This window comes from Bactrocera tryoni, chromosome 2 (genome assembly GCF_016617805.1).
Source record: "Bactrocera tryoni isolate S06 chromosome 2, CSIRO_BtryS06_freeze2, whole genome shotgun sequence".
Taxonomy (NCBI): Eukaryota; Metazoa; Arthropoda; class Insecta; order Diptera; family Tephritidae; genus Bactrocera; species Bactrocera tryoni.
Window position 1 is genome coordinate 59,653,233 of NC_052500.1, and position 13,765 is coordinate 59,666,997.

Consider the following 13,765-nt stretch of genomic DNA (forward strand, 5'->3'; position numbering starts at 1 on the left):
TTCTTCCATTTTTAAACTGTATATAGAAATGCCTGAAGGAAACGACTCTATAGAGTTTGGTTGACATAGCTATAGTAGTTTCCGAGATATGTATAAAAAACTTAGTAGGGAGCGGGGCCACGTCCACTTTTCCAAAAAAATTACTTCCAAATATGCCCCTTCCTAATGCAATCCTTTGTGCCAAACTTCACTTTAATATCTTTATTTATGGCTTAGTTATGACACTTTATACGTTTTCGGTTTTCGGCATTTTGTGGGCGTGGCAGTTGGCCGATTTCGCCCATCTTCGAACTTATCCTTCTTATGGAGCCAAGAAATACGTGTACCAAGTTTCATCACGATATCTCAATTTTTACTCAAGTTACAGCTTGCACGGACGGACGGACAGACGGACGGACAGACAGACATCTACTCGTCACCCTGATCACTTTGGTATACATAACCCTATATCTGACTCTTTTAGTTTTAGGACTTACAAACAACCGTTATGTGAACAAAACTATAATACTCTCCTTAGCAACTTTGTTGCGAGAGTATAAAATAAGTAAAAAATCACAAGTTTGAGAAAGTGGAAAAAGTTGTTGAAGCGGAATCTCATGCGTTCAATTAGAAGATGTATTAAAAGCAATACTTATTTATTCTAAAAAAATTGTTCATATAGTTGTTTTACTGTAGTTGAAGACCCTGACCTCAGTGGTCTAAATTGATTCGAATTTCATTTTCGTTTCAAAATGAATATAACGGTATAATTATCAGCTTAAAACAGGTTCACTTATATGGTTAGTGTTATGTTACTATATTATCCAAATTGTCTATTGGTTAGTAATTGAGTAGTTGAATAAAAAGATTGAAACGGTTTCAAGTTTAAAACCGGATAAAGAGCGTAAATTTAGTTCAATACTTGTATTACTTCTTAAGGATATTTTTTTGCTGCAACAAGAATACTTTCTTACTCAAAAAGTTACTATAATCCAGTGTAACCAACAGTAATGATAGCTAAGAGGATTTATTAACTATTAAAGAAGTGATGAGGGGCGTTAAAAAGAGAGTAGATAGCGCCATAAAGAGCTGCCTGATAATCTGATCATTGCTAACACATCGTTTAAGTGAGTGAAGCACGAATTCTCGTAGTTTTTTTCCTAGATTTTCCTAGTGAGTAGCAAAACATTTTATGCAGTTCTTTGAAGTCAGGCAACTATGGAAAAAAAATTCTGCAAACTTAAGCCTAGAAGTGAACTCAAATTAGCAAAGAAAAGTTTAATATAAGAAAACTACATAAAAGGGCCTAAATTTATTAGAATTCTACAGATAATCAAGTGGACTCAAAATAAGCACTTTTCAGTAACACCAAAATGCCTAAAATTCGCAGAAAAATGTTCAATACCGCAAGACTCACCCTGAATTACGTAGCAGAAAAGCACAATCGTCTGTTGCAAACCAGATTAGCGAAGTTACAATGAAAGATTAATGTAGTAAAGACAAATTACAACGAAATGAGCAACAATGAATGAATGAAACTCAATTTTCTGCTCAAATGACAGACGTCACCTGACAATCGCATCAGAAAACTAAATGTCCACGCATTTAACGAAAGCGAAACAAACGCGAGTGGCGAAAGTAAACGAGTAAAGGAAGTGGTTAATCAATGCATAATAAGTGGCAAATCATAAATAATAGACAACGTTGGGCAAAGAGAGGAGTTTCGATGGCGAGGTTGAATTGAAATTGAGTCTAATAGCTCACGGCTGAGTTAAAGCCAAATTAATGGGAAATTATACGCAACGTAATTGCAAATAGAAACGATGGTATAAGGCGGATTGGTACGGGTGTTTATATATATAACGTTAAAAACTAGTTAGAGACTTTATGCATATATACAATATATGTAAATGTATGTATATATTAGGGTCTCGCATATTTGCCAAGTTGATTTCTTTTTTGTCATACGCAGCCTGCAGTTTTGAAAGTTTTTTCCTTAAAAATAATAGAAAGTAAACAAGCTTTTTATATTAAATTTAGACTGTGCGAAATCATTTCGTTTCCCATTTATTTAAGAATGGATTTGACATTTTACCAAAAATTCTTTATCTCCAAAACAAGTAAAGCTACAACATTGAAAGTAAAATATTCTAATAGAAAATTTTTCGCTTTACAAAAAAGCTCCGAATAATTTTTTTCATAAAGACATTGCTTTAGAAGTTATACGCGGTTAAAATTAGGCATCAAATGTATTCACATAGCGCACCATGTCGTATGAGCAACTACATGAAATCACTTGTATGAAGGCTCAGTACACTTAATCTATAATTTTAACTGCTTATAACTTTTAAAGGAAGAGTTTTATAGAAAAAACTATTAATACCTTTTTTGTAGAGCGAAAAATTTTGATTTAGGATATCCTGCTTAAAAGTTGTAGATCTATTTGCTTATTGCAAAATATCACATCTCATGTCATATATAAGTGAAAATTGATTTAAGCACGCTTAAAATTGAAAATAACATAAAGAGCTTGTTAACGTTAAATAATTATTTTGAGAGAAAAAAGTAAAACAACTTGGCAATAATAAACACCCTAGTGCATATTTATGTATATATTATATGTACGTAGTCCTTTTGAGCGCCTCGCTTTGCTTCTTTTCATGCAGAATTAAATCAATGCGCGGCTGCAAATTAACGGTAGTAGTCCATTGAAAGGAAACGAAGTGAATTAAACCGCAAAATGAAGGAATGATTGCGTAAGCGCGTCGTTATGCGTGCCTCTACTGTAAACAGCGTTCACACAATTGTTTGTGTAAGGTGTAAGAAGGCCGTCGTAATTAAGCCGAGACGCATTGAATGATTGATTGAATGATTTTGTGCACCAATTAGTGTACGCACACAACCCTACAAATGTGCTCTATTAATATGCCATTGTTGAATTGACATAAAATGGCCACATTTAAATGAGCAGTTACATATATTCGTGTGCGTGTGTGGCTTGTGTATTTATGCAGTCAACTGTGTGTAGTGTAATCCACTAGCCGCACTGCTTGATATTTATTGACCAACTTCTGGTCAGTTTGACCACTTTGTTGTAAGGTGTAACTGTTAATTTGTTGAAATTAGCATAAGATATGGGTATGCTTGAAAATATGTTGGTATTTCTATAGATATATGTGGTTTAAATAAGGGCATTGCAGCCGCCGTAAATTAATTGACAGGTGCAAGCCTCATCTTACTACTGAGGTATACACATATGTATGTGCATATACCATCTTGTGAGTATTAGGGTGTGTAAAAAAAAATACCAAAACAAGAAACAATGTCGAGTTCGGTTGCACCGATGCTATAATAACCTTCATAAATAACTCAATTTATTCGCACAGCCATCCTTTCCAAACATAATGTAGAAGATTTTTCCAATTAAATCGCCATTGGTGCAGGCGTACACAAACCAGATGAACAGCTCGTTAAGCTACAACCCCATTTGACGCATCTGGAGATCGGGGTACAACGGTGTAGCTGGGAGCGAATTAGCTGACAAGCCTGTGCGGCCTACAGCTGTTCTAGAATGTTGATACCGCAATGCGCCCCTCTACAATTGAGGAGCTGATACGCATGGAGAAAAAAGTGGATACGGTAAGGTATTGGTTAATAGTGAGATTATAATCTCCCATCATAAACCTCCACAGAGACAAATTTCGACTACTAGTGGCTTTTTACACAGTTAATTGCAGGCTCAAGAAATACTTTTTCAACATTGGTGTAAACTTTTGCAGAAACTGGTATTTTTGCGACTCGGGAACACCTGCTCCTTGATTGCGCTGTAATCTACTTATGCAAGAATTATACTTTGGAAACTATATATCCAAATAGGGAGTGTATTGACTCAATGGCGCCCCGGAAATCATCAGAGTGTTGGAACGAATCGACATGTTTCCAACAATAGTCACTAAGAGTTGAGACATAAATATATATTTTTGAAGCTGCTTATACTGGTGAAAATTAAGCGTATGCACTTCGAATACATATAAAACTACTACATAGATAGATGTATTTACTAAATATAGTGCGTATTCACTATTTACTTACTATGTAAACATTCACATACCTGCTATAGTACATATATTATTTTGTTGCCTAATTAATATGCTCAACAAGAGTGTGCTTGGACTTGTTTGCCTGGTTGTTTGCTTTGGCTATTGGCAACTCAGGTCTATTTATTTGATTAATTTCTCCTATAAGATTTGCTTAGTTAGGGTATCTGTAGTATTTGCATTGAATATTTTGTCTGAACCCTTCACAACATATTGCAGAAGAAGAGAATCGCAGAACAAGTTTGTTTTTCAAATTTGTTCAAGAGCGTAAAGGAATTTAAAACAGATATTGATTTATGGATTGCAGCTCCAAGATATGGTAAGGAATTAATTAGTTTCACAGTGGAACTTAAAGCGATAAAAAGGATCAAATTTAAATTTGACTTGTTTTTGTGACAATTTATAAACAGATATCAATATACATTATATGTATGTATATATGTAGTATCATACAATATAAAAAACATATGTATGTACATCGCCAATATACGATATATACATACATAAGTACACATAGTGGTCGGTCGGAGACCATATATATATCGGTAAAACCTGTTTTCTTAGTTTCGTGTGAATATTGATCTCCATATGTCAAGTAGCGTCTGCGTGGCAGCTATTTGTTTACGAAGCGAAAAGCATGTCCGATGCTTTTTACAATGTAACAACAGTTCAACAATGAGTTTTCTTGAAATTTTGTTCTGAAAATTTTACAGAAGTCTTATGGTTCAATTCCATACATTGTGGTTAATGTATAGGGTATGAAAAATGTTACTGTTAGGCACGTAGCAAATGATCTGAACCTTTTGCAAAAACGACGTCGAGTAAAAGTCACTTGACAATGCTGAGAACCCTGCATTCATCATACGCATCATTTCTGTTGACGAGACTTGTGTTTATGAGTGTAATGTAAGGACTGTCAATCTAGCGAATGTCGTTCCAAAAGTGAGCCCAAATCGAAAAAAACACGTCAAAGGTGGCCCGAAATCTAACTGATGCTGATCGTTTTCCATGAATTTTTTTCACAGGGTAGAAAGATTGATAAGAAATACTTCCTGGCCATTTTGAGCAGAATATTCATGGATTTTTGTGTGAAAAATATTATGTTTTCAATTTAATATATTTTTCGTTTTGGTCAAAAATTTAATTTAGAGAAAGAAAGATACGCTCATAGAAATGCTTAGAGGCTATAGTATATAAATTGTGTACATATATATATGAAAATATATGTATATATACCGCAAGTTAATATGTATAACTATAATCGTGAGTAAAATTCGCTTAGATGAGAGTTTTCTGTGGCAGTTCAACGACAAATTCATTCAGCAAAAGTTCATGTATCAGCAAATATATGGTAAGCACATATACATACTTATTTATGTATTGAATTGCCATGTAAGAAATTATATAGTTCATAGCTATCACTGAATTCGTGTAAGTGTGCAAACTGCTCTGTTTTTTGAAGGAAAATTTATAATACAAAAAAAAAATTAAAGCTATGGAAATCACTGCTGAAATAATCTTTAATCCGAACAGCAAGTTTTTATTAACAAGTAAGGAAGGGCTAAGTTCGGGTGTCACCGAACATTTTATACTCTCGCATGATAAAGTGATAATAATTTACATATTTTTTTATTTTGCTGTAAAATTAATTAGATTAGATCAATTTGTGTACTTTGAGCATTGAATTGTATTTTCATTTCCTAAAGTATATATTATACAGAGAAGGCATGAGATGGAATTCAAAATAGCGTTATATAGGAAGAAGGCGTGGTTGTCAACCGATTTCATCCATATTTCGTACATGTCATCAGGGTGTTAAGAAAATATTATATACCGAATTTCATTGAAATCGGTTCAGTAGTTCCTGAGATATGTTTTTTGGTCCATAAGTGGGCGGCGCCACGCCCATTTTCAGTTTTTAAAAAAAGCCTGGGTGCAACTTCCTTCTGCCATTTCTTCCGTAAAATTTAGTATTTCTGACGGTTTTGGCTAGTCGGTTAACGCACTTTTAGTGATTTTCAACATAACCTTTGTATGGGAGGTGGGCGTGGTTATTATCCGATTTCTTCCATTTTTGAACTGTATATGGAAATCCCTGAAGGAAACGATTCTATAGAGTTTGGTTGACATAGCTATAGTAGTTTCTGAGATATGTATAAAAAACTTAGTAGGGGGCGGGGCCACGCCCACTTTTCCAAAAAAATTACGTCCAAATATGCCGCTCCCTAATGCGATTCTTTGTGCCAAATTTGACTTTAATATCTTTATTTATGGCTTAGTTATGACACTTTATAGGTTTTTGGTTTCCGCCATTTTGTGGGCGTGGCAGTGGACCGATTTTGCCCATCTTCGAACTTAACCTTCTTATGGAGCCAACGAATACGTGTGCCAAGTTTCATCATGATATCTCAATTTTTACTCAAGTTACTGACAGACAGACATCCGGATTTTGACTCTACTCGTCACCCTGATCACTTTGGTATATATAACCCTATATCTGACTCTTTTAGTTTTAGGACTTACAAACAACCGTTATGTGAACAAAACTATAATACTCTCCTTAGCAACTTTGTTGCGAGAGTATAAAAATATATAACGAGTATAAAAAATTTATATTCGATTTTTGAGAAGCTCCAAATACTCTTAAAACTCTTAGTAAAATCAATCTTATTGTATTTTCAAAGACTTTCTAAGTTAAAGTGAAACCTTACGATTAATATTTCATTCACGAGTGCTACGTGCTTGAGGTGGAAAGTAGAAAAAATTGCCTAAATTTTGGAGCGTTTAAATAAAATAATTCTCCTACGGGTTATGCGCTGGGTTTGGGACCCGCCACGTAAAAAACGCCCCGAATGAAAAATTACCAACATAACCGCGTAAGCGGTGTCAACGCCAGTAAGGCAGAAGAAGAGATACAAAATACCGAAACAAATATCTTAAAGTAAATGCAAATTATCTATATTTAACTACATGCAGCTAATTTTTGTAAAAAATTTGTTTAGAGTACTTTGCTTTTTGTCAAAAATTATATTTTCAGTATGTTTGAAATGTTAGAAAAGGTTGAAATATTCTACTAAGACCACCAATAATACGGGCAAATGCAAGACTATGTTTCAAAAGCTTCGCCATGATCACTCTTAATAATTTCGTTATCATGTATATATTTTCGAAGAAGGTTTAAAAGAATACTCTTGTGATTTACTCATTAAAAATATTTATGCTCGCGAGCAAAAATGTTGCCTGCATTTTGGCGCATTGATAAAAAATTTACCACCATAAAAGCAAAAAAATTCTAATTTTTTATATCCCCTTAACAAGTGTAGTATATTTTATTACAGAAAGTAAAAAAAAAACGCACACTATTAATGACTTAAGCTCAGGAGAAAAAAATGTGGCAAACATTTTGCGATTGATAAAAATTTGACCACAGTAAATAACTACAAAACTTTAGAGTTAAAAAGAGTCTAATATTTTTTAGGCTTTTAACAAGTTGGAAGTATTTTAATTCGGAGTAATTAATATTATAAGCTATAGAATATAAATAAAAAGCATACATTTTGGCGCTTTTATAAAAAGCATCTAATATAGGTATATATCTTGGGTGGCGACTGGATAAAAAGTTTTCGTAAATTGACTGAGTTCGCAGAAGATATCAAAAATTCGTGCGAAAAAATATTCTTTCCTAATATTTGGAAATAGTCGGACTTAATCCCACAGTATATCTTTTGCAAAGGTCTACAAAGATCTGCGATTAGGTGCAGTAATTAGATCTAACTGGATAAAGTTCTTAGTACAAAATCAGGTGTCTTTTCAATCTCATTTTAAATCTCTGAGAAAATCTTCGTCCAGCCGGTGAGTGTTCGTAAATTGCATCTTTATAAATTTCCTAAACGTCATTCTCAGCCTCAGAGAATATCTCGGAAGAATAAGGAGAAAGCGAAGAAGAAGTGGGAGTCGTTGAATGCTCTCAAATTGCATCTAGATATATAAATTTTCTGGATCTCATTCTCATTTTTGGATAACATCCCCATAGAGCGACTGGTGTAAGCCCTGTGTGCTCTCAAATTGCATCTATGCAGATTTCCTACAGGGTTTTGAACTATGCATATTTGTGAACTCTGCTGTAACATTCGCATATTTACCGTTCCAACATTTAGCGCTTATACGAGCGACTGCACACGCATCTCCACGAACTATTAGCGTTTAATTAAATGTTTGCTGCTGGCGAATAATCAACCACAAAGTGAATAATGATGGTAACTCGGTGAGTTTCGGCTCCAACAACACAGCGAAGCGATAAATAGTGGCTGCGGAACAAATACAACTACAAACAAATGTCAATAGGCTACAAGTGCACGCGTGTGTGTGTGCGCTAAACTGTAAGTTTGGTGGTATTTGATATTTTTGTTGTTTGCGCATTGGCAAGCTTGTTAGAAAATAAATTAACACACACAGATGTAATTTTGTTGTATTTGGTACATGTGTGTGTTTTATGTAGTTGTAGTTGTATACTCATTGCGTACATTTAATGAGCGTTATTCGCGCATATACTCTGCTATTGCTGGCTATTAACGCACAATTTGAATGGAGCTGAGCTCGTTCGATTTTATGATAGCGCTTTAAATTGCCTGACTGGCCGCCTAAGCCTTTAGGCGTTGAACTAGTTTGGATAGTTTGCAATTTTGGTTATTTTGAAGGGAATTAACAGCTGGACTTTTAATAAAAATAGAATTTTAATGTATTTTTTTTGTAATTTTATTTCTTATTTTGTACTAAGCTTGTTTTAACTTGAATGAGTTGCTTATGAAATTTAAATTTTTTAAGGGACACGCCTTGGCAGATTATCTAAAAAATAGATATTAGGGTATTTAAATTGACAAATTAAGTTTATCCAAAATTTTTGTCGGTTTTTGGACTGCCAAAATTTGATTTTTGATCAGATTGAAAAACTGGTAGCCGATTGTCTCCAAGTACTCCTTCCAGCTAGTTTGACAATGGAGTTTTGAGAAAAGCGATAAACCGAAAACAAAAACTATGAGACACTGAAAGAGCTATCGACAGTGAGACCACAAAACCTGTTGAAACTCGAGTCAAACTTTGGTATCCTAAAGGTTGAGTACTTCTTCGCTCCACATCGTGTAGCAACGCTACGCGAGGATGTTAACCAAACCCCCTGTGCATTTGGGTATAAAATAGTAATGAAGAAACTCGGTGTTCGAGCAAAGCCACCTGACTTAACCGCTACTAAAATGGATCACATCGTAAACGCACTCTTCTCCACAAATGAAAAAAGAGTCAGTGAACCATAAAATAATACGATTTTCGGAAATCTCCCTGTACAGTGTACACTATTATGGGGCTGTAACTGTTTGCTGGCTAGTTCAAGGCCTACAAATCACCCGGCCTGGACTGGATCTCAGCAGAAATCCTGAATATATATGCTGCGGAGTGATCGGCAGTACTACTGAATATGTACAACGCCTGGCTGGCGCTTATGAGTAAGGGAAAATAGATCCCAACTTGCTATCAGCATACCGTCCACTATGCATGCTTGACACAGCGGGAAAGCTCTATGAAAGGCTGCTTGAACCCGGGCTCGAAGCGGCTATCAACGAAGTCTCTCCCCTAGATAACACGGCTTTAGACTGGGTAGATCAACTCCAGGGGCTATAAAATGCGTCATTAAAAGTGTAGAAGCCTCACAACGTAGATGGCACACTGGAGACTTTAGATTTCCGAGACGCCTTCAACGGCGCTAGATGGGGGAATATGAACGACGCTCTTGAAAAAGGCTTAAAATCCTCGACTATCTCAGAGCTGTGATGCGGAGCTACTTTAGTAACAGAAAACTACCGAACCAAACTAGAGAGGAATTGCGACAAATAGCGGTCATGTCAGGAGTAGCCCAAGGCTCCATTCTAGGCCCAGATTAGTGGCACATCAGCTATAACGCTATACTAAAATTCTAAATTCCAAGGCAATCGTACTTAATTGGTTACGCGGACGACATTGTATCAGTAATTATAGCACGAGAAGCATGAAGAAAGCTTAATCAGGTCATGGTACGGACTTCTAATTAATTCTAAATTAACTTCTAATCACAACTTTTTTCTTTACGAAGTTAAACTTTTGCATTAAAAATTCAGTTTGAAATTTTCAATCCGGTATTTGAGATTAGAAATTTGAAAATTTTTCTTAATTAAGATTTTCCGCATAACAAAAAAAAAATAATAATAAAAATGTTAACTGAAAAATAAAGCATTATTTGCAGCTCTCACTACCAATAAGTATAATACAATCGGTAATTTTCCTAGCTATATCACTTTTATATCCATCTTGTATACCGAAGTCGGCAACTTTAACCCACCCATGAAATATCAGCACTCTCTGCTAGCAAGCTTTACATTAGCACCACATAAATTTTCCGTAAAATTAATTTAACATTTTAAATACCTAAATTCCCTCTTCATTTGCACTCTATCTTTCGAACAAAAGGCTTCAAGCGCCAGCTGTGGCATAGTTGCATTTAATGTATTGTATGTAGTTGTGTTTTTCATTTCAAATAAATCACAATTTGAGTAAATAAACCAACAAGTGTGTAAGTATAAACATATGTACCATCCTGTGTTGCTTACAAACTAACTGAAACAAATGGCTAGCGCATGGCAAAAGCCAGGGCAGCGAGCGAACGAACGAGCGAGCGTCAGGTGGTCGTGCCAAATCTGAAATCCTTGCATTTACAGCAAAATATGTTGGCAACATTACCGCAGATTACTGAGTGAATATGTGCTCACATACATAGACATACATATATATATATAGTAACTCTGGTTACATAAGGGGTGTTCTTAAAGTTGCATGTTTTGATATTATATATAACATAACATATTTTAAGGGGGCGCAGACAAACTTCGAGAAAGAAGACTTGTTTGTCGAGCAGCTTTGAGCAGTCTATATACATTCATTTAAAATATTTTATCAGAAAATAAAAATTCATTTAGTTAGAAATCATAATCCAACCTCAACTCAATAATACGTACTTCCCTTCAAAATGTTGATGATAATCCGTATATTACCATAACCATGAGAAGATGGGATCAACAAGTTAACTTACAAAAGGGAGCTTTAGAGAATGTGTTATCCAAAATATCCCCTCCAAAAATTTAAAATATTAGATAAATTCAACTTAGAAACCTAATCAAGCAATTTGTTTAAATTAATATTTTTAAATAATTTTTTCAGTTTTAAATAACTTAATTTATGTTATTAATTTTTTTTAATTTTTATTTAACTTAATTTTTTTATTTAGATGTTATTAACAGAAAATGGACGAAACCGTCCCAAATAACCTGAATTTGGAAAATTCATTGAGTTAATTCAATGTAATATAATTTAATTTAATTTATAAATTATTACAAATAAATGTTACCAAAATTAGTTAAATTTATTTTAAATTAATTCTGTTAATTTTTAAATAATTATGATTATTATTTAAATAAAAAATTAAATTTAATTTTTTATACTTAATTAATTTTCTTTTATTTAAGTCACTTTAATTTGGTTTCATCAAAGTAATTAATTCTAATTTTATTTAATTTCGGTTTATTCAATTTTATTTAATTTGAATTATTATTTTTTTCTTTTCTCAAAAAACCTCAATTTAGAAAATTAATTGAGTTATTTCAATGTATTTTATTTATTTTACTTTGACTCGTTTAGCCAATTCAATTAATATTTTTAATAATTTATAATTTATTTCCAATTAGTGTTACCAAAATGAGGTGGATTTATTTTGTACTAATTTGTTTAATTATTTAATTTAAAAATTATTCGATTAATTATAATTATTATTTAATTAAAAAATTCATTTTAATTTGATATAACTTAACTTTCTTCATTTAAGTGAATTCAGTTTGGTTTCATCAAATTAATTCATTTTAATTTTATTTCACCTAGTTTTGCTCAACTTTATTTAGTTCCAATTGTTTCTTTTTCTTTTAATTTAAATAAGTTATTTAAGTTTGATTAACTTAATTTAATTTAAATATTTTTGTTAAGGATATTACAATTAAATTAGTTGAAATTTTGGCTTTAATTAATTTTTTTAGTTTATTTAATTTAAATTTTTAAGTTTGTTGAAACAAAATGAATTTCAATTTAATAAAATTAAATTTAATAATTAATCTGTTATTTAATTAATATGTTTTTGCTTAAGATCATTTAATTTAAATTTTTTGTTAAATTTCACTTTTCTAATTTAATTTTATTTGTTTCGATTTTGTTTAAGTAAATTTAATTCGTTTTCATTAACTAAATATTTCAAAATTTTATTTAATCCCAATTAAATATTTATTTAATTTTATGAAATAAACAATAATTTTTTTTAAATAAATTTAAATTGTTTTCACTAATTAAATTGAACTTAATAACTAATTTGTTATGTAATTAATTTGTTTTTGCTTAGGCCCATTTAATTATTAAATTTCGTTTAAATTTGAAATTTAATTTAAATTTTAATTAATATGTTAATATGTTTTAATTAATTATGTAAATGTTAATTAATTAATCAATTTTTTTCTTAATCTCATTTAATTATGCAATTTTGATTCGTTTAATTAATTTTACCTTAATTTAATGAATTTAAATCAATTAAGTTAATTTAATTTAATTATTTAAGCTTTAGTTAACTTTTTTGTTCTAGTGTTTTAATTGAGTTGATTTCTATTAAAAAAATTTGTTTAAATTAATTTAATTTAATGTTGCTAATTTAATTTTTTATCTACTTCATTTGATTTAATTTCATTAACTTAATTTTTTTAATTTAATATACTTTAATTTAGTTGTAAGAATTTTCATTTAATTATGTTTTGTTTTTAATAAATATGTTTTTTCAATTTAATTTAATTCGATTTACTTTATTTAATTTAATTAGTTTTATTTAATTTTTTATTTTAATTTTATTAATTGGCTTCATTTAATTTTTGGAACTTTTATTTAATTTTAGTTTAAATAATTTTAATCTGATTATTTGATTTGTTTTGATTAATTTGAATTAATTTTTAAATTCTACATTTATTTAATTTTAATTACTTTTTTTTTGTTAAATTTTTGTTAATTTTTGTAGAAAAAATTATAGCATACCAATCAATCTAATTTAACTTATTTTAAATAAGGTTCATTAATTCAATTTAATAAAATATTTGCAATTAGTTTCACTTTATTTTAGTTCTTAAATTGCAAGAGTGATACTGCTTCATGAAAGGACCACCCTAATAAATGAACACACCTTCCTTCGCACCGGCTAGAAGTGAGCTACTAAGCGCACTAAAAGGGGAAACGATTGAAAACACAACTCACTAACACACTCACACATACCCATAAATGTAGGCATACAGTACAAGTGGCCAACAGGGCGTATGAGTGACGCTCCGCAAGCAAAGTAATCGTGTTGCTAATGAAAAAAAATTATTTCGTAATTACCAACCGCTTTACATAGTAAATGTGTGAAATGCCAAATGAATAGAGTTAGCCAGACTGACTGCTGCCTGAGCCACTGCATGAATGAACGAGCGGCTGAGTGGTTGACTGAATGAATGGCAGAGTGCGACCGTGGTTTATAAAATGAGTTGAGGTTTAGTTGTGCGCTGCCACATTTGTAGTGTGACACCTTGAAGCGGGCTACAAACACA

General features: G+C 32.0%; 1 protein-coding gene across 1 annotated transcript in view; it reads right to left on the bottom strand.

Annotated features, from left to right (window-relative positions):
* Positions 1-13,765, bottom strand: part of LOC120768796 (acetylcholine receptor subunit alpha-type acr-16) — a 143,902-nt gene that overhangs the window by 96,056 nt on the left and 34,081 nt on the right. The window lies entirely within an intron of this gene.